The 26448-nt window shown below is 43.7% G+C and overlaps 1 protein-coding gene across 3 annotated transcripts in view; it reads left to right on the forward strand.

Annotated features, from left to right (window-relative positions):
- KANK1 (KN motif and ankyrin repeat domains 1) overlaps positions 1 to 26448 on the forward strand; it is a 132066-nt gene that overhangs the window by 13435 nt on the left and 92183 nt on the right. Inside the window, exons 1-2 of one of the 3 annotated variants that reach the window (XM_014965045.1) lie at positions 10037 to 10069; positions 18166 to 18299. The gene's annotated coding sequence lies outside the window, so the exon portion shown is untranslated. Of the gene's footprint in view, positions 1 to 10036; positions 10070 to 14472; positions 14617 to 18165; positions 18300 to 26448 lie in introns of those variants that run through there. The other 2 variants (XM_014965046.1, XM_014965047.1) reach the window with 2 other exon arrangements.

Genomic DNA, 26448 nt, shown 5'->3' on the forward strand with positions numbered 1-26448 from the left:
TGTGCTTTTTTGTTGTTTTTGGTGTTGTGTGGGGGGGGGGGGGGGAAGGCTGTTGTGCTCCATGACTGGTTTATAATTCATCTCGGATCACCCAATTGGGACTGAAGTTGGTTAAGTCCTGGTTTAATTTCTGCCTGAAGGGAGGAGACCCTTCTTACTTTTATCTTGCTGGCTATCTGGAGTGACAGAAATAGCATCAGAGGCTGGATGGGGTTTTTTTTCTGTAGATGAATTTGTCTTCTGTGTGGCTCTGGCATTCATCAGTCCTGTTCATGATGGAAGCTGCAGGTCACTGGGATGTTTTAACTCCTGACCTAATACCATGTGAGCTGTTGCCCGGTTTGCTCCATTCCCTGTTTGGTCAGCAGCCGTGGAGCTGGGCTGGCCTTGGCTCCAGGTCCCAGGCAGAGCTGGCTTGTTGCTGGTATTAGCCTTGTCTGCCGGGGTGTTTGCTGGGGTGTCATAGTAAACACCCATTTCCTACTTCCCTCTTTGTACATCTTTCTTCCTTTTAACCCTGATTTTTTTTTTTTTTCTCCATGTTGCTGGTTACTTATAACTCTTAATTCCAGTTTAATGACTCTTTTTTTTTGTGTGTGTGTGTCTGGGGATTGTATGTTATTTGCATCACAAGGGAGCCTCCTGAGAGACTTTGAGTAATGTCAGCTGTGGATCCGGCAGTTCAAAGCGCGGGCATGAGTTTTATCAGCCTTTTTGTGTGCTGTGGCGTTCGAAGACGCTGATCCAGTTGGAACTGGGCAGACAGCAGGTCAAGCGGCACATCTGAGGGTTGTCTGGCTACCAAAAACTTGTTTTAAGGAGAAATAATAGAAAAGTAACAAGTCTGACACAATTTCAGGGGTTCAGTTTTACGCCGCCTGTAGTAAAAATAAGTTAATAAACATGAAGAGCATCTCAAGGGTAGTCAGCCACTTCTTTTAGACACGTGTATTGTGGCCTGTTTGTTCAGTGAGATTTTAGAATCAGCTTTTCGAGGCCTGGTAATAAAATACATCAGTTAAAATGAGGATGGAGACTGGAAGAAACTACTTAGTTCTGTGGACTGTTTCTTTCAACACCTTGAATTAATAATGTTTTTTTAATAAAGAGTTCATCATACCAGAACTATGTAGCAAGTTATGCTTCTAATCTGCTTCCCCTCAAGGTGCATTTCTTCTTAATTGCCAAGTGCTATATTTGCTAGTGGAAACACAGGAAAATATCAATATATCTGTACTGAGAGAATACCTGAAGGAGGATGTTGAAAGCAGTCTGCTACCATCAGTTTTTTTTGGGGGGTGTGTGTTTTGTGGTTTGTTTTCTTGTTTTTTTTTTCTTTAGGTTGAGAGTAAGAGTGTGAATGCTTCATTTTAAGCGGGACAAGAGGAGATGGCTATTAAACCTCAGCTCGGCCTTCACTTCTCTGAACTGCTGTCTCAGATCTTTGTTAAGCTCACTTTTTGTTTCTCTCTCTCACTCTGCTCAGCCCCAAAGGTCGCAAAGGGGTCATTGCATTTGGAGATCTGTCAGTGCCTAAGCATCCTTTGGAGAGCAAAGCAAAGAAAAGCCACCTCCTCTCAAACCCCTGGCTGTAGCACATCCAGCAGGTTTTGCTGTACCTCAGCGCTGCCGACTGCAGCTGCTTTCTTGTCCGTGAGTTTTGGTGGGTCCCTGTTCTGTCAGCTTGCATCAGATAGGCAGCAAGAGAAGGAATTGCTTCTCCAGAAGGGATTTCTTGCATGCTGTGAATGCAAATGGACCATTTGCTCCCCTCCTACCACCTAAATCTTTCCTCCCCGGCTGTGTGGGATTTAGTGCCAGCTCACAACACCAGGGCGACAGCTGGTTGGTGTCCAAAGTCCTTTGTTTTGTTTCAACTTGAATGAGGAAATGATTTGTCAGAGGATCAAAGTGCTCTTGGGTGAATTAACTTTTTTTTGCCAGACCGCGGGTTTGATGTGGATGTAAATATTGTCTGATGTTAGTAGGGACTACCGGCGCTCCTGACACAGGAGTGATTTCTGGCTTGAGGCTGGCACAACTAATTTCATAGGGCAGCCTGAATGGACTGTTAGAGATCAGAGGTTGCTTTGGAAATCAGACCATGTGTGCCAGGAGTTGCGTGCATATGGACAGGAGGTGGTCTTTTAGTTCATCTCCCAATACAACTCTTAAACCAGGAAACAAGCTTCCAGAGTTGGCAGTGACTTTGCCTCCTCCTGTCTCTTTGCCTCCTGTTCTGTCCCCTTTTCTGAAAGACAGCTGCAGGTTGCTTGGTACTGCCTGGGCCTTTGGAGGCTTTGTGAGGCCATGGAGATGGTGACTTCAGCCCTGCACTGCTCTTGGGGCTTCTGCCAAGGGCAGGGGTTAGGGGCATTCACTGAGCAATGCAAACATGTGGCAGGGTAGGACCCCTGGGCAGGACCTTGCAGTGCACACAGCTTGTGTGTGTTTGTAAATATTATAGTGGAAATACCATGCCTTGGGAGCAGATTGAGAGAATGGGTGGGATCCTGTGTTTGGGATTCCCCCTTTCCCTGGGGAAGCAGGTAGGGTGTTGCTGTAGGGGCAGATGTGTGCATGCCCCAGGCTGGTGGGAGAAGACCGAGCTGCAGGCACTGGTGGAGGTAGGTCTTCAGTTTAGAGGCTGTGTGCTGGGGGAGAATGAACCTGGCTGAGGTCTGGACATCACCTGCCTTTGAGACTTGGGCTGGAGGCTTGGGGAAAGGGTGGTGGTGGGGGTCAGGGTGGAAGGCAGCGAGGTAATGGCTGGCCAACATCACCTTTCAGCTGCTGTTACAGCAGAGCTTGCTGGGGGTGCTGTCTTTTGTCCACATTAGGACATGGCTCTGGATGACTATTCAAGATAACAGTAGTCCCAGTATTTATGAAGGGACTGACACCTTGTCTTCAGCATATAGGAAAGATGATATTATTTTTTTTCCTTTATAAAGTACACTGAGGTGCCTGTTTTTCCCCTGGCCTCTGATATGAAGCACCTATGTTTGTCAACTGACTCTAAAGTTAATCCCCTGCCTGTAGACACATACACACCCTTTCTGGGCAGGATGGCCTGGCCCTGCTCTCCAGAAGCAAATGGGTGATATACTGCATGGTGGTCCAGCTGTCTGTCATCTGCTGGTATCTATCAGTTATGTGGAGGTACGTGAGTGGGCAGAGCCTTCCCTTGACAGCACACCTCTTCTTCACTTGGCATCTTAGTCTCTTCATGCATGGAAATGTGGGATGACAGCAAGATCACAGCCCTTGGTGCCTGCAGAGCCTTCGGGGATGGGAAAGGCTTGTGCTGTAGGACTTTATGGTTGTAAGCAGGTGGGCTTTTGTTCTGGGGTGGGGGTAAGAAGATGGCTGGTACATGGTGAGCCCTTGGCTATTGAGTTAGTATTTGTCTAGTACACCTGAGGGTGAAGTCATAAGAAACTGATGGTGTCAGGATGCCTGACTGATATGAGCAGAGTTGGATTGAGGTGTGCAGAAAAGACTTGGAATGAGCTGTTAATCAGTAATAAACTGAGTCATCCCACAAGAGCTTGTGATGCCAAGTAGAGATGTACTATAAAAGGAAGGAATGTGCACAAGTGTACTTATTCCAAGTAGGGAAGGACTTGCCCTGACATTTACATTCTAAAAAGGGCATTTTATTGCTTTTGAGAAGGAACAACAGAGTTTAGTAGGAAATGTGTGCCTATTTTGTTTTCTGTTCCATTCGTCAGATCTGATAGCATTGGTGTGAAAGGCTCAATAATCACCTAGAGGATAGCTGCGTAATTCCTACTTACCCAGTCTGGGTTCGGGCCACCGGCATTCCTGATCCAGCTTGTCCTCAGCCGACCTCTCCCAGGCTACCTGTCCAAAGAAGGACTTGAAGCCAGTCACTTCATTTGAGAACAGCAGGACCTGATTAACCTACAATGGTGCATCCTACAGTGGATGATTTCTGCTTTAGAAGGAAAAAGCCCAAAACAAACAGTATTCCCACTGTTTGCCCAGAGCAATGGTATGTTTAAGAAAGTGTCTGGTCCCTGACATTTCCATTCTTTTGCTGTCGGCTCTGAATTGCACACCTGAGATTGAACTGCAGGTGTCTTCAGATTCAAAGCAAGTAAAACATTCTTGCTTCTCAGATTTCAATGAAGTCTGTGTGCTGTGGTAAGGCCAGAAACTATAATCCTTTTTTTCAGGGGGAAAAAAAAAATGTAGCTAAGGTTGCTGGGTGAGTAGGAAGAAAAGCAGTTTCAGGATGGCGACAATGGGATGAAAAATTGATGTGAGAAAACACAGCTGGCTAGGCTGCACATCTGCGCTTTCAACATGCACTCTGTGGGCTTAGGAGGTGATAACACAGTAAAAAAAAAAAATCCTTTCCATTGCCTGTGTTTGCCCAGTTGGCCTGTTGTCCACTTAGACCCAGGCAGTGTGACAGGGCTCCCTCCTACTTTTCCCTGTGTTAGAAGCAGGTAGTGAAGAGAAATAGTTCTGGGAGCATTTAAACAGAACTGGAAAAGGGTGATGACATTAGAGCTGCTTTGGGGTGTTGCACAAGTTTACAGCTTGTCTGGCGCCTCATCAAAAAACCAAAATACTAATTTAAATAACTCCATGCTTTGTGTCCTAGCTAGGATGAGGGACATCAGTCATAGGGTGAGAAGGATGAAAGTTGTTTTAATTATTGAGTCTTTGTGCTTGCAGGTGGATTTGTTCTTCAAAGTTTGTGATTGTGATGTCCCTTTGGCACTCCAAAGGCTACAGCTGAGCTGCAGGTGTTTCGGATGATATTTCACTTAAGGCTGTATCTGCCTGCTGAGAGCCAGGAGTTTAACTCTTGCTGTTGGGAATTCTCTTGTTTGTGTTGAGATAGTTCTAACAGAGCAGCCTTGCTAGGCAAACAAACTGTTGCTGGTCACAGAAAGCTTGAGATCCTGAGTGTTGAAGTGTGCTGAAATCTCTCTTTGTGGGGACCATTGGTGTTTTTTTTCATTATTCCTTCTATCTGACTCACTCTTGTCTTAGTGCTATTTCCAGTGAGCTTTTTATAGCCTTTTATCCAGGCTAACTGAGCACCTAGGACAACGGAGTCCTGCTTCCTTAGCTTGAAGTGTTTTAGCTGCTTGTGTCTTAAACTGGCAATCTGCATTTCTGCTCCTGTCCTTACAGCGAGACTTTTCTACTCTGTGGCAACTTATTCAGAGATCATTTATATCAGGGGAATTTTTTCACCTAAGAGATGATGTGAGGACTCTTGAAAGCATCTATGCTTGTGGCATGCTGGCCTCCCATCAAAATCACTGTGCAATGTAAGTTGGTGCTCTGAAAATTAACCAGGTTTAAAATAATCTTGCATCAGCAAGAGTGATGCTGCTTTTCTTTCATCTTTTCTTGCTGCTGATAGGGGAAAATGTTACAAACTGATCTTGTGAGATGATTGTGTCTCTTTTAATGGCATTTTTCAGAACGCATCAAGCCTCTTTCTTAAAATGTTACCCAAGTGCCTGTTCCTAGATAAGGAGGTACTTTGCAGCTAGAAGCTTTGCAGTGCCTGGGTGAGGGGGAATTAATTAGCAGCCTCCTTGCTAGCTGGTGTCCTCTTTCGCTCTTCTCAGATTGCAAGGGGTAAGAATGAGGAGAAAAAAACCCTCATCTGATTATCTCTTTTCATGGCTTGATGCTGGCCGCCCCGCGGCTATTAATACCAAGCACGCTGAGTGGGGTTGACTTTGAATTTTCACCGGCTGTTCCCATGGCTGTTCCCCGGGCCTTTGCAGGGCAGGGGACTTGCTGTTATCTCCTCACCTGTCCACTTGCTCCCTTCCCCAGCTGCAGCCCCTCTCGGGGACCCTCACTCTGCCCAGAAGTGCTGGGGGAGGAGGGCATGGCCACTTGGGTATGAAGGGCAAGAACCACCATGGTGATGGCAGGCTGTGGCTTTCACTGAATTTCACTGAATTTTTTAGAGTTGGAAGGGACCATAGAGATCATTTAGTCCAACTCCCCTGCTGAAGCAAGCAGGGGAGTTTGCTGTTTGCTTGTGCTCATCAGGTTTTGCCAAGGATTCACTGTGATACAGTTTCAGGGGAAAAAAAAAAAAACAACAAACCAAACTAGTGCCTTTCCCCCAAACCCTTCCTCTCTCTGCGTTGCACTTCACTGTTGAAGCAAGAAGTAGCTTTTCTCTCAGCCTCATTTTGTCCATGAACTGTTGCTCTAAGCAAGCAGTCTTTTATTTGTTACTGTTTTGACAGGGTGTGAGTATTTGTTGAGAATAAAGTGTGGAAGTAAATATGTAACCCTTTTCTCCAGCTGCATAGCAAAAATGAAATTTCTGCAACTACCCCTAGAAGTAAAACGTTTCACTTGTTGTTGTGTAGAATATGTTTTGTGGCAGCCTTAGAGTGTACATATATATCTCCCCTTTCCCCCCGAAACTTGTTGGTCCTATTGTTACAGAAGGCTTTTGTTGGTGGTACAGACATATTAGCATTGTACCATGACATATACAAGCTGCTTCTCTTGACCCCTGAGGCTTCTGTGGAAGGTCACAATGGAGAGGCTTGAATTCCTGCGTTAATCACACTGAAGCAGAATATCTGTGCTGGTTTTCCCAAAAGATTAGCAGAATGATACCACTTTGCTTTGAAATGTGATCTCAGAGCATCCAGCTCTTGAGGACGGTTTCTTTAATGTTTAACATATGCATGGATTTTGTGTATTTATAAGGCACGTAATTATTACTCATTGGAATAAAATGTGAATGATAGTTTATCACACCGTTTGTCTGCTACTGGCTTTGTCCCAGCAGAAGCCTTCAGCACTCTCCTGTGGAGCAGCAGTGAAGAGGAAGACTTTATTTCCCTGGTTTTGTGGTGGGAGTGTTTTTAGGGTAACTGATCTGCATTGCTGAAATATACAGTACGGTACAGCTTCTCTACAGCTTCAAAAAATAAGCAAATACATAACAAAATTGCCCAGTGGTTAGGCCTGATAGTTGCAATTTTGCAGATACCTTTGCAGTCTAAGATGAAGGTGCTGATGCTGTTCTAGGATTCTGGGGAAATCATCCGAGAGAACTGTGGGCCTTTCCCTCCTTATAGTTTGGCTCACACAGCAAGTAGCTCCTTGGCTCCAATCCAGCTGTGCTGGGAAATGTGGTATCAAAGTATCTGCTGCGTTGTGAGCAACAGGTTTATTAATTATGGGCCCTGGCATGCTCAACACAACTTTGTAGAAGCTGTTGTAGATGCCCATGTTTCATGCAGTGTCTGTGGTTTTCTCCATGCTCTCAGTCTGTCGTGGTGTCAGAGTACGCCGGGGTGACTTGGCATTGCCTTAGGTTCTGGATGACCAAAGCACTTCCAAACTGGACTGTGCCTCCAGGGAAAAGGTGAACATACCTGAATCCCGCTGGCATTTTCCCCCAGAGCAGTCTTGTCTCCAATCCCTCTGGAAACAGTCTTGTACTATTAATGTTACAATGCACTTTCTTTCTCTCAGAAGTTAGGCACTGATAAGGAGAATTGGAAAACTTGTTTATGCACCTAAGTTTCCCCTCCTCTCTTTTCCCCCCAAATCCTCACGTATGTATAGACAAGCTGTAGACTACAACATTTTTTTGGATCAAAGCCCTCTACAATATTTATTTTTTTTTTCTGTCACTGCCGATGAAACAGTGTCATGAATACACTCACTGCAGGGCAGAGGGGGAGGTGTCACATTTTTAGTGGGTACTCCAGCTGTTTATGTAATGTGCCTAAGCTTGCAGTGGAATACAAAATATTTGTGAAGGGCCCCCAGGTCTGTCCATGGATAAGCCATTTGTCTAGGTTTTCCGAACAAAGCAGGAGAAGGGGCTTAACTGACAAGCTCTAATTAGCTCTGCGCTCTAGCAACTCTTTCCCAGGAGAATGGCTTGGGGAAGGCTGTAATCAAACCACTTCTAAATTGGAATCTTAAAACTATAGTGTTGACTTTTCCCTTCTCGTATTTAGTGGACAAGCAGATACTGGAGAAGACTTGAGAAATTCCTGCTCTTACACAGTGTCAATTAAATTATTACCATCAGGATTTGATGCAAACTCCTATCTTTGCTCTGTAGCAGTTTCTGTGGTGAAATCCCCATCAGTTTTCCTTTCTTTCAGCCACAAACTACTTTTGCTTGACTTAAAGCATTTTCATCAGAAATATCTGACATTTTAAATGGATACTTTAGGTAAGGCATTAAAAGGGTTGCTCTGACATCTTTTAATTGATTTTTAGCTTATATGGGAGAGGGAGAGAAACTTAAATAAAGCTGCCTGCAGTTTTAAGAAGTGTGTAAGAAAGAATGCAGCATTTACCCTCTGGAAAAACCACTATTTGCAAAAGCAGGTTTAAAACTAACTAAAGAAATCTCCAGTAATTTCTGCTTATATTGTCTTAACTTGACCCTGACCAGTTTTCATATCTTGATATTTCAGATGCATGTGGAAAAACTTTGATCCTAAGTTTCTACTTTTCTTCTATGTGGTCATTGTGGCAGGTCATGTTCCCTGACATATATGGTTATTCTGCATAAAGGAGAAACCCGATCCTGGAAACTGCAAAATCTTGACTTTCATATATCGAGAGGTACTTCACCATATGCATTGTTACAACCTTCAAAAATTGTGGAAGTATATAATAAAGGGGAAGAGACAGAGGGACCTGGGCTGATTGAAGTAAAAAGCATGATTACTCTAGAATAATTCACCATGTCTCTGCTGGAACAGTGTTTCAGTTGCACGCATTGTTCCTAGTTCACGGGGAGTTAGCTGAAATAGATGTGAAATACACGGTATTTATTTCTGGCAAGCACTATGAATGAAATGGGCTGAATCGAGAACGCAGGAAGTGTTTCCTTGTGGAAAGGGTCAGGCAAGTTAGTTGCCCAGAACAGCAACGTGTGGATGTTGATATCAAAATAAGGTAAGGGCCAACTAGGATCACAGCAACTATAGGTTTTGCTGTGTCTCACTTGGTCAGGAGTGTGGCTAGGCCTTGAGTTTTAGGGATAGGAGAACATTATGTAACAGGAAAAGACTGTAGTCAGGCATGTGCACACAGTTCTTCTGTCTTTAGGAGCTGCGTTTTCTCCTTGTTAAGAAAAAAAAAATGTTTTGTGCTGTCTTCAGGCCTTAAAAGTTCTGAAAGCGTGGTGTATTTTGCTAGGCTCCAGCTGTGAATATTGGCTTGTGGTATTTCATTGTCTTCTGGTTCTACCACCCAAAACTCAAGAGATGAATGCTGCTTTCCATGAAGGGAGGAGAAGGCTGCATACAGAGGATGCTCTGTTTGCCTTGTGTGAAGGGGCTGTTTCCATAGGCATACACAGCTGTGATTGCGATGCAGCTAGGAGCATCCGTGGTGCCTTCTCTTCATACACCTGCCCCATTTGTCCTTCCAGTAGCGTTTTTATCCCAACCACTCCTGCGGAAGGACTGCTTCTCCTAAAGGTCCTTGGTCTGACGGAGGTGTGCGGTTGTGCTGAGGAGCAGGCAGGCACTGCACAGGTGAGTGAGAGGTGTCACCATGCAGGAGGGGATGGACGATTAGTGTGGGGATGTGACTGGGGCCCTGGCAGTGCTGCATGAATGGGTGCCTGGGGTTGGAGGAGAATAAAGTGACTAAGTTGTCAGTGGTGGGCAAGAAAGATGAAAATACAGCAGTGTAGTCCACTGCTGTCTTGGCTTTGAGTGGGCAGCATTGTCATTGTGTCTTTGCAACACACGCACGGCTCAAGTCCAAGGAAAATTTCTCCTGCCCTAAAAAATTTCGTTCTCTCGGGGCCTCATGAAAAAATCTTGTTAATTGACGGTTTGGACATAATCTGAGCCTGGAGTGTCAGTGTGACTTTTCCATTCTTATTTGTTCACGGATGAAAGAATGTGTGGCAAATACCCAGCGTAATTATGCATGTTTCTAATGTTTCAGCTTGTATAATACCGCCCACCTTCCCAGAGAGGTCAAGTTACTGTTTCAGGCATTGCAGTTCAATGATGTACCGTGTGCTAGTGAGAAACGGTGGACTAACAGACCTGTAAGTTTAGTTGTTTGGTTTGGTTGTTGGTTGGTTTGTTTTGGTTTTTTTTGCTTTTTCATGAAGTAGTGAAATCTGATCTGGTTTGTGTTATCGGTGTTACAACCTAATGGACTATTTAAAATATATCGGAATGGGAGAGTACTTGTGGCTTGAAGTGGTGATTTGTTTTTTGAATGGCAGTGCTTAATGTCGGGGAAGCATTACAGAGGACGTGTGTGTGTGTGTGTGAAGTCTCTCCGTCGGTATCTCTTTCTGGTGGACAAACTGTTTTGCACACTCCTGCAACAGCCTGGCCAGCCCCCATGAATAAAAATCCAGCTGGGCAGAAGCCACGGTGGGGCTGGCAATATATATATATATATTTTTTTTTTTAACCTGCAGTGACCCCGGGTACCCAGTGGCATGCTGAGCCCTGGCACTGACACCACCAAGCAGCCTTGCAAAGCTTGTGCTGGCTTCTCTCTCCATCCACTCTTCCACCCCGTCCTCTCCCTCCCGCGCCGGCTGCGCCTGCAGAGGAGACAGCCTGCAGCTTTTCAGCCAGAATTGGCTGAGGTCACCTCGCTCTGTGACCTTCAGGTTTTGTGGACGCTGTGGGTAGAGGGGATTTTTGCAATTTCTTGTTCTTCTTTTGGCTGCTGGAGGGAAATGGGTGTTGTAGATCACACAGTTCGCATGGGTGTTTTCCCCCAGTATGGTTTGAAAGACCAGGTTGTTATGTTACAACCTTAATGTCTATGAGTTGGAGCCTGAAGACCCAGTGTTTAGTGTTTATGTTTGGCATTTTTTTCTGTATGTGTCTCTCTCTCTCTATATATAGAGTGTGCTACTATTGTAATGAGGTCTCCCTGCTTACCTTTTGGCAGAAGGGACAGGAATATTGCCTTTGGCAGAAGGGAGAGGGATATTACCGTTTGCATATGCCACCTTTTGTGGCATTTCTAATCTGTGCCACTGCTGAATATGCTAGCCATGATAACAGTTTCAACAGAGAAGAGCAGCCTGACCAGCACCGCTTGTCTCACTCTTGTGCTCCCCTTGCTAGTCTCTCTTGTCCATGCTAGGACCAGCTACTCCCCTGCTTTGTTTCTGAGGGATACAGACAAATGCCTTCAAATGATAGGGCTTGAAATGAAACTGGGAAAAAACTGTTCTCTCAAGAGCTAGTGGGACCCTGGAGAATAATATGTCCTTTCTGTGGAATGTCACATACTTGTTTGCTTAATTTTCCTGGTCAGTGCATCCCTGGAAATGCATGTGTTTGTCTTCCACCCCTTGTCCAAAATGAATCTGTATGTCTAGAACATGGTGCTTTTGAAGGTGTAAGGACATACAGTGGTTATTCTGGATTACTTGTCTTCACAGGAGGTAAGTTCAGAATTACTTTTTGTTTTTCTAGCTTTTCTGGTTTAAGTCATTGATTCAGAACATCTGATGAGACAACTGTCACATTTCTTTTTTTTTTTTTTTTTTTCCATTTGCACAAGGGAAAGGGCATTGCAATGACAGTGGCCCTCAGTGATATGTGACTATGTTCACACTTTTGAGGATCCCTCTTGTTGTAGCCTGCTGTAGCAAGGAGCATACCACCTGATAGCACAGTGCAGCTTGGGGTTCATTGGTTCATTGTGTTTTCAAAGCTTTAGGCTGAAAATAGGACACAGGCTTATTCTCACCTTGGTTCAGTACCAGAAAATTCTCAGACCTATTACAGGAGAGTGTGGTGGGTGTTGAGGGTTATTCCCAAACAGTGCTGGATTTTGGAGGCTAGTCTACCATAGCCCTTCTAAAAATCTCAGCCCTTGGGAATATAAGCTTTGGAATATCATTGGAGAGGTGGTGGTAAGATCTGTTTGAAAATCCCAAAGGTAGATAGGCAGCACACGTATGGAAAGCCCAAGCTGCAACACCAAGCGACCTGGTCCAAGGTTTGCCATGGTGCCAGAGGAGGATGTGGGCTCTGTTGTCTTTTTTTCCTGCTAACTTGAAGTATTGGGATGTGGCTTGTCCCAAAGGTAAGCTTCAGCCTCCAGGGCTAGATACAGAAATGGATATATGAGGGATATGGATTCCCTCAGATACAGGTTCTTGGTGGGGTTCCAGACCAGATCAGCGGGAGTTAATGGCAATCAGGTTTGTATCTTTAACTTAATTTTGATGGATAAGATTACTTAGTAAAGTGTCTTCTGCTGTTTAAGAGCTGGCAGGCCCTTTTCACTCCCTTCCTCTGCTTGCCAACCAGAGGAGTAAGCAGGTGGCTCTCATCAGGAGCAGCCGGTGTCCCCATGCCTGTGTCCCACAGGTCTGACCTAGGCACCCGGCAAACAAGATAATGTTTTATGGTCCCTTTCAGTTTCATTCTCCACCTTCCCAGTTCCTTTTCATTGAAAGACAAAAGAATGACCTTGGTGCCCTTTCCTAATCTCTGCTCTCCTTAAGGAAGCAAGCAGAGATTCATCATGTGTGGTGTTGTTTGTCAGAGGTGCTTCATGATATGGTAATGTGAACAAGCAAAGGATATAACTGGATAAGTAGTACAGGATATAACTCATGTATTGAGAAAAGTTAAATGAAGAAGATTTGTAGCTGAGGGTCTTCTCAGTTTTCCTTTTTTCTTGAACCAGTTTTAGGTAACTTCGTGTAAGTATTTCAGTTGTGACACCCCTTTCTCCCTCCATTGCTTGCCTAACATCAAATATCTCCACTATACTGGCCTTGTAAAGCCCATCCTCCTTTACAGCCCTAGGAAATACACTATGTTTTTGACTCTGGGCCAAGTTTTATTAGCTTAGTCTAGTAGACAGAGAACAAAGAATTAAACTGCCTGCAGAAGGGGACATGTGAAAAAGAAGGGAAAAAAATTGCCCACAAACAAAAGTTGGGTGCGCTAATAACTTTACTTCCTCCTACACTCTGGACATATATGGGGGATGAAGTCCGTGAACAGTGATTTCCCTGCAGATGGGATAAAAGAAAGCACTGGGTGAGCTCTAGCACTGTCAGTGAAGCTTCATCTATGGCACCAGCTTCAGTTGATATAGTGGATATTTGTGCCATTTCTTTTCAGAAGTTTGCTTATTTCTGGTTGAAGCTCAGATTGCTGTCTGCCACCTGAAGATCTCCACTGCAGTGGTGGTTGTGTCACAGCGCTCTTTGTCCTACCAAGCAAAGATGTCCATTCAGAAGGCCCATGGTGAACTCCACAGTTTGTATAGAGAGGGTACCAGAGGAGGGAGTGGGACATGTGTCCGGCCTCTGAGGGTACAGTGAATGAGTCAATCTCACCTGACTTGACAGGTAAAGTTGTTAAGATTCAGCACGGGTGTTTGTATGGCTTGTTGGGTTTTACTGTTTTGTCGCAATCTTGACCAGTTTTTGTTGGTTGGAGACTGAAGTGTTTTACCTAAATTATCACTTTCATGGTCTACAAGTCACACTCAGCCTTGGGTTAAAAAAAAATAAGAAATTTAAAAAACAGTTTTGAAGGAGACAGCCTTTTATTAGTCAGTCTCAAACTTAAACGTGTACCAGATGCCTGTGACAAAGTCTTACTGTTTTTGAAAGCGAACAGTTAGAAAATGTGTCTCCTATGACACCTTTCCATTTTGCATCAACTGACATACTTTGTGTCTAAGTGTGAGAACTGCTTCTTTTAACACCTACTTGTCAAATGCAATTTAATTTCTCTTAAATTAATGATTATGCTTTTTATGGTGGTGTGGGATTTGTATTCATCCATGCTGATTTATTTGAGTACTCGCCCACTCTGATGAGAGCACAAAAGGCTCAAGGAGGGTTTTGATGCTCCTTTTTCCATGTGGTTTCTCCCTGTCTCCATGCAGTGCACTTTATGCTAGGCTAGCAGTCGTCCCTGTGCTTTTGCCACAGGGAACAGCCTTCTTGTTGAAACCAGCCACCGGTTTGTGATGGCTGTAGTGCAAACCCTGGGCCAAGGTGAAGCTGCCCTTCCTTGCTGTGTGACCTCTGCCTGTGCAAAGGGACGGAAAGGTGAGAAGCCAGCCTTGCCCGCCAGGTTCTCGCTGAGCTGGCGTGCTCCACTGACCGGCAACGTGAGTCCCCTTGCTAAGGTAACTCATGCATAAATTCATAGGGCCCTGCTCTGCAGAAGGTCTGGGCTCTTGAGAGAGGCCATAGGAACAGGATTGCCTTGGAAATGCCTCATTTTTTTAGATGTGGGTTGGTGAGGAGGAGAGGCTGTTCTGACTCTGAAGCTGTATGTTCGGCTTGGCAGTAAAATGCTTTTCCCTGAGTTTTGACTTGTTTGTGCCACAGTGAATGATCCTTCTGCTTCTTCCCATCCTGTGTTGCTGGGCAGGCTATGTTCTGCTGCCAGGGTGTACTGTATGTCAGATGTTCCCTCTTGTTCTCTTCCTGCTCAGAAATCAGTTCCTGTTCGCACAGGAACTTCAAGCTGCTGCTGCGTACGTTATTCCTTATGGCATGTGTTTTAACAAGTCACAAGAAGCTCAAAGTCCATTTGCAGTACGTGAAGAGCTGGTCTCTGTACCAAGAGGTGCCATCAGGTACAGCAGATAAGGTGTTCTGGCTTTAGCCCAAGGCATGTTTTATCACCAGAATGTTGAAAGGAGAGTTGCTTTGGCAACAATTTAACTTTTTAAAATGTGCTAACAACCACATAATTAACTGCTATTTAGAACCTACTAATGCGCAAACATTTACACTAGCACTACAGGGTGTCTCCTTGCTCTGCTTTGAGACCAGCTGATAAATGGAAATGTTGTGGGGTGAGCTGCTGCATGTGACCGGCAGACAGTCTCCATTATCATTACTCCTCTGAGATGCTGTCCTGGACCTTCTCTGCTGTGGCCGAGGAGACTGTCCATAGATACACCCTCTCACGTTCCTTCTCCTGGCAACCTAGGATCCTCAGTAGTACCGGGCGATTATTTGACTGTTTGTTAAGAACTGGTGCAATGTACAGCCTGGTATTGTCTGTTGTAGGTCACAGGCTTGAATAAAAAAAGAGCTGTATGACAGCTTCTGAGAGGAAACACCTTCTATAGGGCATTTATCTTTGGTGTAAGACTCTCCTTTCATGTGAAAGGGAGTGCCTGGGGGCGGCGGTGGGATGGTGGTGACCAAATGGCACCATACATCGGCATGGGGAGATTCCCGAGGCAGCAGAGCAGTCATGTTACCGTGGCGCCCTGCCCAGATTAATTAGTGTCTCTGCAGGGTTGATTAACATGGTGCTTTGTGCCATGCAGACATAGCCTTAGCTATTTCCTTTAGCAATTATGAGAACTTAATGCCAGTGAAGTCTACCAAGGTTGAATATTGCTTTTGACTACTTCAAGGCTTTCTGTCCAAGAATTTAGCATGTACTGATGAGGAAGTAGTGTCCTTACCACTGGAAATGTAATCTTCAAATTTATTTTTAAATAATGTCTCCTTCCCAGCAAGAATGTAACTACCCTTCTGGTGCTATGAAGGCATCTTTAACTGACTTTGAAGTGTTTGACACAACATCTGAGGCATATCTCAATAAGTTATCCAGGCATGTCCTCGCAGATGAGGGGGCTGGTGTTTTTTCAGACCAGCATAAATTCCTCTTCAGATAAGTGAATCTGGCTGCTGTCTGCTGGAAGGAGGTGTGTGTGTTGGAGGGGTGTGTGGGAGGAGGTGTTGAACAATATTAAAATGGAAATGGAGAGAAGATGGAACACATGTCCTACCCGCCTGGGGAGAACTTGTCAAGCTAAGGTATGCTGTGAAGTATGTAAACCTTCCATGAAAAATTGGTGAAACGATGTCTTTGGAAATTTAAGAAATATCTGTTGCACAGCAAGCTTTGTTTAAATGTAAAATGTTATCAAGGTTAAAGCTTTCTGTAAAAATGACAACTTTATCAGTGAGTGTGCTCCCATTGTAAATACAGTATCTCTACTTAACTGTTCTACCATGTTTGTTTCCATTTCTGCTTTTCTTTGTTTCTACTTAGCACTCAGTTATGCTAATCACCAATTCAGTTTTCTGCCTGGGAATTAATTTAGATTGCCATTTGTGAGGCAGTTTAGAAGAACAATTACTTTTTGATATGAGATACATAAATCCATTTTATACAGATTCAAATTTTGCTTACAGGGTTACATATATTTTTTTAAATCCCCATTGTATCAAAACGTTTTCTAATGTTTGGTGTTCTTATGAATACCTGTTAGGTGTGGTTTGTTCTCTCCTTAAGGGGAAAAAATGGGTGTGCAGTGTAATGTTTTTTGTTTTGGTTGGGTTTGGATGTGTAGGAGTCAGATGATTGTGTGTGCATGTATGCTGTGATGTGTTTGGGGTAAAAAGCAAAACTGAAGCTCTTTCCATCTGGTGTGGAAAGCAGTAAGGTATACGATAAGCTCTTAGCTCCCAAAGGATTTCTGACTTTTCAGTCCTCTGACAAAGAAAAGCAACTCCAGAGTTGTCACTAGTTCATCTTGAAGCTTAGACCATGTCCTAGTCCTGGCCTTTAGTGTTGCACAGTTACTGTGGTTTCAAACTGATTCAGATCAGGTGTGGGCACTCTCTTTAGCAGAATTACAGAGTACCTGGTATACAGAGCTTATGCTGGCTGTGGGGGACAACGGCAAAGGTGAAATCTGTTGAAACAGAATTAATCCACGAGAAATACCTGAACAATCTTGACCCCGTGTCATGGGGCCACCTTGTGCTGGGTATGGTAGTAGGAGTTTGAAAGTCAGGGTGGTTTTTTATATTTGAACACACAGGATGTGTGGCTATCAACTGAACATCCTGCAGACAGTGGCTGAAGTCTTGAAATATGAAGAATTTTTGCAGGAAACTGCTGTAACGCTTTATATAGAACTGCAGAACAGGAGGTTATACAATTATTGTGGTACTTCTTATTATCTGTGAATACATAGCTCCAAGGACATAATTTGTTTTCTATCATCTCAAGTTTTCTAATACATTGATATACTTGCCTGATATGATTCCCTTGTACGCCATTAAGCCCACTTCTCTAGTTTTACAAATGGAGACAATGATCACCTTGCATGTTCATACCAGAGCTTTAGGGAAGGACTTAATAAAACCTGGATGAGAAACGTCTTTTCCCTGAAAATAATCTAAAAAATTCTCTTGTGTAACCATGCTAGGTATAAATAAATTGTGCTGCCATCCCATCCCTCCGTAGCTGTCAAATGTTTACCAGCGTAGTTGTGCAACCATCCAACACCAGCACAGCCTCAGGGTGCAGGTGACGTGGATGGTACCTGTGTGTGGTGGTGGTGGAGAATGTCTTGGTGAAGGAACGGTGTCTCTGTATGCATGTGCCTGTGGTTTTGGGAAGTTTGCCCCTTTGGGGGATTAGGCATGCCAAGTGAGTTGGGACTGAAAAACAAGTGTCTAAAATCTTAGTGACAACATTTTTGCTGAATTGCTGTGGAGGAAAGGAGCTGTCTTGCAGACCGTCATGGTGCAGGCATCAACTTAGCTGGAGTATCTTTATTCAGTAAGGGTTGAGAGTATGTATAAGTCCTTGAAGGACGAGACTTTTTAAAAAAGCCTATTCCGGGAAATTAAACAAAGCAGTCTGTAGATGTCTTCCCTCTTACTGCAATCTATAAAGTACTTCCATATGTCTTTCATGCGTACCAACTTCCTGGCTTATCTAGTGCTACTACTTAGTTCACATGGGCTTCTGCTGCATTTCCCAGTTCAAACTAGTAGTACCAAGATACTTTTCCTTAAACACATACTGTTGTGTTTCTGTAACTGGCATGGCTGGTGTATCCTGACATTCCTGGAGCTTTGTTTCTGTGCATTCACATGGACTGTTGCTCAAACAAAGGGGATTTAAATCGGGAAGGCAGTGCAGGGTGACACAGATATTGCAAGATGCATGCTTTCTTTCCAGGGTGCTGTAACCAAAATATCGCCTGTGCATTTCACCCTGGTAGCAAAAAACAACTTAGCCTTTCATATTTGTGATCAGTAATTTCACTATTGTTTGGCAGCATGGCTTTATCAGGCATCAGGGGTTTTAAGCATGTGATACATGTACAGTCACTAATTGGTGCTTTTCATTTCTCTTCTTGTAGGATGACTCTGAGGTCCCTGAATGTGCTGTCAAATGCTGAAGCATTGAACTAGCTGAATCCTCTGCATTATTTCTGGTGTTTAAAAAGGACTAAAGGAAAGGAGAGGTCTGGAACTTCTGTTAAAATATTCTAAGGTAAGATGTGACTTCTTCTGCTGGGGGCAGAATGAAGAGAATAGTTGTGATCCCACAGACTGTTCAAGCCACACTTCTTGCTCTCTAATAAACCATACAAGCACGAAGTCTTAGGTTGGACCCAACTATCAGTATTTGTTAGTTATAAGTAAATTCACTGACTTAAGGTAAAAATTGATGCAATGAAGAAATCACTTGGTTTTTTTCCTTAAATTATCCTTAAATTATCAGTTCCACACTTTTAAGTGCTTGTATACCTTTCCATTAAAATGCATTAGTCCTTTATCTATGTATTAATGGTGTTTTAGTGGTAAAAAGATTTACCCTTGAGTCTCCATGGGATGTCAGGCTGAGACAAGCTATTGACCAGGAAAATATGGTAAGAAGCTAAACAGGACTGTGGCTAGAAAAGTGACCATTGTGCTTAGACAGCAGCAGCAGCTCTAGTCTGGGTGAAGAGCAACACCAAAGGGAGGCCCTAATTCAATCTGTAATAAAAGAAATCCAGGTGGGTAATCCCTGCGTAAAGGCTCTTTGCTGCTGACTCCTGGATGCCCTAAGGTTTGACAGCTGCTGTTTGTAGTGGCAGATGGCTCCTGTTTTTATTTCCTTTTGGTGTCTGTCGCTGTCCACCTCGTTATGTGCACTGTGGTGTGCTGCTGGCTCGCATGAGAGAACAGACCCACCTAAAACTGAACCTCACCCCTTGAAGAGAAAAGATTTAGTCTCTTGGCCCTTTTGACTATTTATCTGCCCACTGCAGATAAACTCTGGTCCCATGCTACTTTAATCGGAGTGAAACCAAGCAGCTTTTTTGCTGTTTTTGTGTGGAGTAAATAAATAAAATAATAATAAAAAAAAAAAACGAAACAAAACAGTTGTGGCCTTGAATTGGTGGCAGCTGTTGGACAGGTAGAGGGCTACTGAATGGAAGGATCCCAAAGATGGGGCACCAGCTGTTCTTGCCAGATAGCAGAACTCAGTAAGTGTGGAAGAGCAGATCTCCTCCTGCCTTTCTTCATTACTCTCTGAACTTGCCACTTCGATGGGGTGCGTGTGTGTGTGTGTGTATGTGTGTGTGTACATGCTCTGACTCCACTGACTCTCCCTTTGGCTCTCTTGCGCGAAACTCAGCTCAGAGAAGGGGCAGAGGATGCTGCCATGATGCACCTGATGGGGAAGCCTGCCTGCACCACCTCCGCAGCAGACATCATGCCAGTGTGTTGTGGATCAGCCCTGGGCTCTTGCTCATAGGATGGTGCCTGCCTCTCTTTGCAGGCTGCTGTTCTTCACTTGGGCGTACCAGGGCTTTCATGGAATCATAGAATCATATGGGGTTGGAAGGGACCTCTGGAGATCATCAAGTCCATCCCCCCACCGGAGTGGGTCTACCTACAGCAGGTTGCACAGGAACTTGTCCAGGCGGTTTTTGAATGTCTCCAGAGAAGGGGACTCCACCACCTCTCTGGGCAGCCTGTTCCAGTGCTCTACCACTCTCACAGTAAAGAAGTTCCTCCTCATGTGTAGGTGGAACTTTTTATACTCAAGTTTGTGCCCATTTCCTCTTGTCCTGTCACTGGGCACCATGGAGAAAAGACCAGCCCTGTCCTCCTGACTTCATCCCTTTAAGTATTTAAAAGCATTGATCAGATCCCCCCTCAGCCTTCTCTTCTCTAGACTATAAAGACCCAAGTTCCTCAGTCTCTCCTCATAAGAGAGGTGCTCCAGGCCTTTAATCATCTTTGTGGCCCTTTGCTGTACCGTGTCCAGCAATTCCCTGTCCTTCCTGAACTGAGGGGCCCAGAACTGGACACAGTACTCCAGATGGGGTCTCACCAGGGCAGAGTAGAGGGGCAGGATAACCTCCCTCGACCTGCTGGTCACGGTCTTCTTGATGCACCCCAGGATGCCATTGGCCTTCTTGGCCACAAGGGCACATTGCTGGTTCATGGTCATCCTGTTGTCCACCAGGACTCCCAGGTCTTTTTTCTCAGAGCTGTTCTCCAGCAGGTCAGTCCCCAACCTGTACTGGTGCATGGGGTTATTTCTCCCCAGGTGCAGCACCCTACACTTGCTCTTGTTAAATTTCATTAGGTTTCTCTTGGCCCAGCTCTCCAGCCTGTCCGGGTCTCGCTGGATGGCAGCACAGCCTTCTGGGGTTTCAGCTACCCCTCCTAGTTTTGTATCATCAGCAAACTTGCTGAGGGTATTGATGAATATATTGAAGAGGACCGGACCCAGTACTGACCCCCTGGGGAACACCACTTGTTACAGACTTCCAGCTGGACTCCATGCCCCTAATCACGACCCTCTGGGTTCTGTCTGTTAGCCAGTTTTCAATCCACTTAACTGTCCATTCATCTCTTGCTCTTCTGGAGCTCCTCCTTTTCACTGGGAAAACCACTTGTAGGTGAGTTTTGTCTTCTCTGGTGGCAAAGGAGTGCTTTGAATGGGATTTGGGGGAAAACAGCCAGGACTGCTTCTGGGCCTTGAGGCAGGGCTGTAGGTGGTAGGGAGGAGAAATGCTTAGAAAAAGCTAAATAAGGAAACTTACTATCACTGTGACACAGGTCCCGGTTCCTGTGTCGCTGTGTGCCGCAGCCATGTCCTGCACATGTTCTGCACTGCAGAAGCGTGCACCCCCAGCCAAGCATGGGCTTCCAAGCAAAGGAGTTGTGGGTATGTGCACAGAGGGACACTCGGGTTGCCCGTGCAGGTCAACTAGTGCGGTCACAGCCTCGATGTCTGGCAGGGTGCCTGGGTGGCCGTGCAAAGTACAGGGTGGGGAGAAGGCTGTAAGGAAACACGTGCAGGCAGAGAGGAAGAAGATGATTGCAGAAAGGCTGTACAAGCCCAGAGCGGACTTGTATGTGCTGTTGGGGAGCCAAAGTGATGATAATTGCTGACTGCCTGGCACTCCTTGGAAAGCATGGGAGCACCATGTACGATTGCTAAGGAATGGACAGTAAGGGCAGCTTCTCTGTCAGCTCTTGTCACAAGGTGGTGGCTACGGACAGGAGCACGATGAAGAGATGGGCTTCTCTCATGCCTCGCACTATATATATATATTTATACATGTCGTTTTTGCATGTCCTTACACCAAGTGGCATAGCAGACTGCCCACTGTACATTTGAATAGTGTTGGTCTGTAATTTGGTGTTACAGGACAGCATAGGCATTAATGGCAGTAGCCATTACTGTGAAGGAATACTACAAATTAACTCTCAGTACACTAGAGCTACTAATTTTGCAAGTCTTTGGAGAAGTAAGCCCAATCTCTCTTCATAACATACAGCTTTTGAAGATCATGTGTGCCCATGATTGCATGTAACACAATAACATTCCACTGTGCTAAAGACATTTTGCATTTGTACAGATAACTGCTACTTTGAGATACTAACATGACCACCTCAGTGCTTTTGCCTGTGAGTTAGGAAACCAGCATCCCTCTGAGGAGACACACTTCATGGAGAGGGCCCAAGAGCATTTGTGTGTCTCTGAACTTCACTGAATGTGATCCCTGTGCAGTTCATTAAAGCAGTGTGCTTCTAATTGGATCACAGGCTTTGGCAATGTGAGATGAGCAACAAGCTTATTAATTTCCATTTATACAGCCAAGGCGGCTTGAGTGGGATTTCTCAGAGCTGTGTCCTGTAGCTTTGATTTAGCCAAGGGTTTTACCACAATTTTGTCAGACCTCAAAACAGCAGTTTCACTTTGCACACCAGAAACTCAATCTATTAAATGGAAAAGAACCCATGACTACATCTCAGTACACCTTCATCTGAGATTGTCCTATAGGAAGAGACTGAGCAGACAGATTCTACTTTCACAGGACTGAAGCAGCTTCACCAAAGGGGGGGAGTTGGTTGCCCTAGCCTGACAATGTAGTGAGAAGATTTAATCAAGTTCTGGCTCTTTCTGAATTTTCTGGGCTCCCTGGAGCACTTAAATAGTATGTAAAACTCTGATTTAGTTGGCTTCAGAGGTCTGTAAGATACTTGCATCTGCCAAGGGGGTCTTGAGAAAGCATGCCTATTTAAGTGAAGTTAAACGTTGCTATACAGTAGTATGAACTGTAACTAGAAAATTAAAGGTGTCTGCAAATCCAAATACCACTGATCAAGATTGTAGTGGTTTGTTGTGTTTTTTTTTTTTTTCCTCCACACCTGCACAATAAGTGCAGTCGTGTTTTTTTATTTGGCCAGATATTTCCACCTGACCACCTTACAACAGATGTGGTTTAAGTCCCATCTCTTCCATCCTTTCCTACTCTTAGTTGTGGGCGTGCTTAAATACGTCAGAAAACCATCAAGCTGCCCAGCCATGCTGTGCTACATCCTCCACCTTCCCACGTTGTATGAAAGAAGGCTTTCCAGGCAGGATTGTCATCTTGTCATGCCAATTTCCAGAGAGACTTGGAGGGTCCTGCCTGGAATGGTGCTCTGGTTATAAAAAGGCTGTCGCAAACCTCATTATCGCCAATATTTTTTAGAGGGAAGCTGGGCAGCGTGACTGTAAAAGAAACAGCGGTAGAAGTCTGCAACATGACCCAAACCCACCTCCTGGTGGTGCTGCCATCCGTGTCGTGGCTGGTTACACCTGACTCCACACCTGAAACCAAGCGAGTGAGGACCCACATGGTGGACCCAGGTGGCACATTGGCCAGAGCAGAGCCTGGGTAAAACTGTTGGATGTGCAGACCTGCACAACCTTTTGCTGCTGGTGGCCAGCTCATGCCCTTCAAGTTCCTTGAAGCTTTCTTGTGTTTCAGGCATTCAGATACTGGGACTGCAGTAGTGGGAGGAGGTGGGACTGACCAAAAGCAACCAACTTGTGGTATACCATCTCTTGGTTAATTTGGCCTGCGGCAGGACCCCACCTCTCACTTGTTTACTGGTGCCATAAATGTTGCTGAGGTGATTTCTGTACGATAACTAGTTCTTTATTTTGATGAAAGCCTTGTGTGTGCTTTTCTGATTTATATTATTTGAGAAGGGTTGAAAATAAGTCTATTAATCTTTGGAGCTACCTAAATGTAAACAAAACCCATCAAAACCATCTGTTTTTTTTGCTCTTTCGCTGTCAGAACCTGACCGGTTCAGCACCTCTCAGGATTTTCTGAGACCAACAATCAATTTCTTGTATAGAAAATAAACTCTCTTACTTCATTTTATAATTTAGTCTTAATATATTCAGGGGGTTGAGTTGTTGCATGTATATCTTGTTTTTTCCTTTTTGCTATTTCTCTACATGCCCGGCACAACTGTAACTCATCTCTCCTTCTGCTAAATGTACTTTTACTTTCTCAAAGGAGCTGCTTTGTCCACTAGGAACTGTGGCTCAGAATGCTAATAAAACTCACTTTATGCCTTTAAAAATGTTTATTCAAAGTGGCCTGGCTGGCTTACAGTAGCTGTGTGGGTGGACTGTCCTTGAATTTTGTAGACTTAATTTAGTACTACACAATACCCGGTGATGGAAAACAGCTATAAATTGTCTGTGCGCAGCCATGCATTATTGATAAAGGGTAGAATAAGCTCCACAATTTCTTTATTTGATGTTGTTAGTGCAACAGCTGGCTGATTTGTTAAGACTTCTTTTCCCCTATTGGCAGTAAAATATCTCTTCATTTTGAACTCTGAATTTCCTCCTGAATTTTGATTTGTGTGGGGGTGCAAGCTTGCTTTTTCTCTAGTGCTACTAAATCTAATTGAAATGTTTCCACACGGTAGAAACAAGCTTCACTTCTGGGACAGCTAAGCAAACAGCAAGTTTGACTGTATGCAGAAGACAGCACTTTTTTAATTGCCACAAATATTTAGAAATTGAAAATGGAGCATAAATTGTCATAGTAGATTTAGAAAAAAAAAATAATACCTTTAATATACATGATTTGGCACATGCTTAGAGAAAATGCTTTACAGTGAGTTAGGCATGCTTTGTAATTTCAGTGTTCCTTCAAAGTTTATGAAAAATCTCAATAGTCTTAAATTTGTCATGCTTTTTTTTTTTCCTGTTGACACTTATGATGAGTAGAGAGTCTACTGAATATAATTTGCATATAAAACTGTGCTGTAAACTAAACAGTTCTTTCCCTGTAGTTGAACAAAGGTACAATAAGCTGCTAAACATACTGGAAATAAATAAATAAATAAGTACAAAATAAAACTTGCTAGCAAAATTATCAAAGGCTTACCTTCCCAACAAATGTCCAACACTGAAACTTTTTTTTAAGGTATAATTTCTGGAATGATAGCTTCCCACAGGTTGTTATTCTAATACGGCAGAGGGAATGTACAATTTGTGGCAAGCAAATATTGTATTTGAGTAGGGAATTGTTTATTTCCCTCTTTTATGTGCGCATACATATCCTTTGGTAGAAATGTTCCAGACCTCTATGTACTTTTATTATTTTTCCTTTCTAAAAGTGTTTGGCTAGTGAAAAGTATGAATATAGTTGATTATCTCCAGCTATACTGATGTTTATAATGGTTTCCTCTATTCCATGGAGAATTGCTGCATATTAGTTTAGCTTTCCATATATTTATAGCCTTTTAAAGTGAGAAGTCATTAAGTAACGAAGTAATTAAACGGGTTGTGTAGTTTCAGTCAGGGGGCAGGAGAAACTAACGGGGAAAGGACTAACATGATTGACAGAAGCTTGGTGGAGATTTACATTGAGAATAACTCATTCTTCAAAACTTTTCCATTTTCTGATGGAAATCATGGGGTAAATCAAATACAGTGGCTATGAATGATTAAAATGAGAAAGTTATGAATTCTTACTGATTTGGTAAATCTCTAACTCCTTCACTGCTAATACAAAATAATTTATCTTAAAGGGGTGTTGGGGCTGTGAGGATTTAAATGAAAGCTTCAACATCTTGAAGATGACTATTTTGATATTCAAGATCATGAATTTTGTGGCTTGCTTGATGCATAGAAAGTTGTTGTGGAAGGGGAGTGGGAGGTTTTCCATAGGTCATCTGATAGGTCTGTGATAATTCACTTGATCGTTAAAAGTGGCAGATTTTCTGGTAGTTCCAATGTTTATGCAATTCTGACATACGGGCAACTAAAAATTCTATGCTGGTTGAAGAGGATACCTTTGATTTGATCCTACAGAAAACAGAAAAAATTGGACATTGACATGCCTGTTATTTTTGGTTTCGGAGCAAGCGCTCAGCTGTTTGTGTTTTCATACAAAAGGCCAGACTTCAGCCATATTACTACAATTCTGGCTTTGTACTGTCTTCTATTCAGATGAGGTTTTGGAGTATAAGAATGTGTGTGTAGTTTTTCCAAAACAAATATATGGGTAATGAAATGCTATTTTGAAAATTCCTTGTTCCTGATGTTTTCTAAAAGAGTGTCTTTCACTGGCATTGTTAGTGGCTACTATAAGGAGAAACTGTAAGACAAGGAAACATCATGAAGTAGAATGGGGGTGGATTCTCCTCTGCATCCGGGAACTCTCTGCAGGTGGTGCATGGGTGAAGTTACTCTGACCTATTAATTTACCCCCTGTGGAAGTTAATCAGAAGTAGTCCAACAAACACAAAAGAGCTTTAATGCAATTTGACATTTCTTAATTTCTGCTTACTAAAAAAATATGCCTTAGTCCACAAAGATCCAAGTGACTTTCAGAAAGTTTTCTAGATTAGAAATCTACTATGCAAGTGACCTGCATGTTGCTTGCTCCTATCCCAAATTATTTGCTCTTGGGAAAGCAATTTTGGAGGAGACCTTGAGAGTGCGATGGATGAGGTGGTAAGAGATCAGCTTCACATGACTGATCTCTGCAGGCCCCACACGAACTACAGGGACAGCTGCAGCAAAATCTTTTTTCTATCCCCTTTAAGTATGGCTTTTAAAAATATGAAGAAAAGAAATGGAACAAAATTAGTGTTTGATTGTAATATCATACAGCTGGTACAGGTGTTGCAGGAAGGCCATGATGCAAAAGGACTTGAAAGTAGTTAATTAAAAAAAAAAACAAACTTAGTTTTCCCAAGGGAGAGCTTGGAGAGACTTTTCCTTGCAGTCTGTATAAATGCAAACAGGTAAGGGGGCAGTGAGGCAAGTGGGCTTGGCTTGTGAACAAAAGTTATCTGACAGCCTTCCATTACTTTCAGTTCCTTTTCAA

Source organism: Calidris pugnax, unplaced genomic scaffold (genome assembly GCF_001431845.1).
Source record: "Calidris pugnax isolate Ruff unplaced genomic scaffold, ASM143184v1 scaffold273, whole genome shotgun sequence".
Taxonomy (NCBI): Eukaryota; Metazoa; Chordata; class Aves; order Charadriiformes; family Scolopacidae; genus Calidris; species Calidris pugnax.